Raw genomic sequence first — 1,469 nt, forward strand, 5'->3', positions numbered from 1 at the left:
GGCGCGCTGGGCCGTAACGCACCCGCGGCCCTCGGCCGGYGTGGCACCCCGCGGCGCCCGGAGCCGAAAGCCGGCCGGCGGTGCGTGTGCCCAGGGCGGGGGCAGACCCTGGCCAGCCCGAGCGCGGCAGCACGAGCCCATGGCTGCTTTTATTCCCTCTGTTATTCCATTCCGTGACTCACTGGAGAGGGAAATCAGTGCTGTGAGACCCCAGGTCCCACAGCCGTCTCCGGTCGGGCTTCCCACGGGTTCGGCGGCCCCCGGCACCGCGCGGAGCCGGCCAGGCTGGGCTGGCAGATAAAGGCGCTTCCGGGCCGGGAGCTGCTGGCTCCTCGCTATCAGCCTCACGGAGCTGGGCCAACACGGCTGCGGCCAGCGCGTGCCGGCCGCGATCCTGCCCCTGGGTCCCTGGACCCTGCCCTTCTCCTGCTCGCTCGCCCCGGCAAGGCCTTCGGGAAGGGCTCCCGCAGCCCCATCCACCCGGGAAGTGGTTGTCTGCTCCAGTGGCCGCCAGCACGCGCGGCCAACCCGGTGGTGGTGGGGACGGCTGGGAAGAGCGAGAGGTTTATTTTTGCACCGGTTGTTTTCTTTCCGGTTTGACGCCGTCCTGCGCGGCGGCCAGAGCCGGGTCCGGGCTCCGGTGCCTCATTTCCTTGCCGGGAAACAACAAAGCYGCGGCGCGCGGCGGCCAGGCCAGGCCGGGCCGGACCGACAGCGGGGCGCAGGGTCAGGGCGCACACCGCACAGCAGTTCCTCCGCGTGCCCGGCCTCGCCGGCAGCTGTGGGGGTCCCCGGGCCCTTCCCGAGGGTCCATTCCAGGGCTTTCGGAGCTGCAAGGAGCCGGGGCTGCGCGTCCCCGTGTGCCGCCAGGCACTGGTGTGATGCACACCACCGCGGCTCCGGACACGCTGGCCGGCGGGTGCAAGCGGGCGCCCCAGGGGCTAGTTTTGCCCCTGATTTCTGTGCCCCCGTTGCTGCAAAACCAGGTCTCAGCCGCCTGTTGCCAGCTCCGCTTTGCCTTCCCGGCCTCGCGCTGGGCACTGGGAGCCCTGAAGGTGCCCGAACCGTCGGCTTGGCTTGGCTCGGCTCGGCTCGGTTGCCTCCTCGGGCAGCCCGGTTCCTGGGGCAGCTTCGTGGTTGGCTCGGCCAGGGCTCCGAGCGTGGCACCGTGGGGCTCYGCCAGCCCCGCTGGGGCGCCCCAGCTCTTCCCCACTGAGCCGGGGGTGACACCGGCCGGGGGTGCATTATGGAAGAGGCACGAGGGCGGCGGGGGCCGCGGCCGGGGCGTCACGCGTGCCGGGGGCCCATCCCGGTGGGGGCGGCGGGCGGCAGTGGGACCTGGGCACCCACCCCCGCGCTGGGCTGGGGAGCGGGGGGTTGGGAAAGGCGTGCGTTTCCCTTTAAGAGGCAGGCGCCGGAGCGGCTTCCTCCCAGCCCTGCGAGAGCCGAAACACAGCGCATCTGCCTGC

Source organism: Apteryx rowi, unplaced genomic scaffold (genome assembly GCF_003343035.1).
Source record: "Apteryx rowi isolate R43461 unplaced genomic scaffold, aptRow1 scaffold_11, whole genome shotgun sequence".
NCBI lineage: Eukaryota > Metazoa > Chordata > Aves > Apterygiformes > Apterygidae > Apteryx > Apteryx rowi.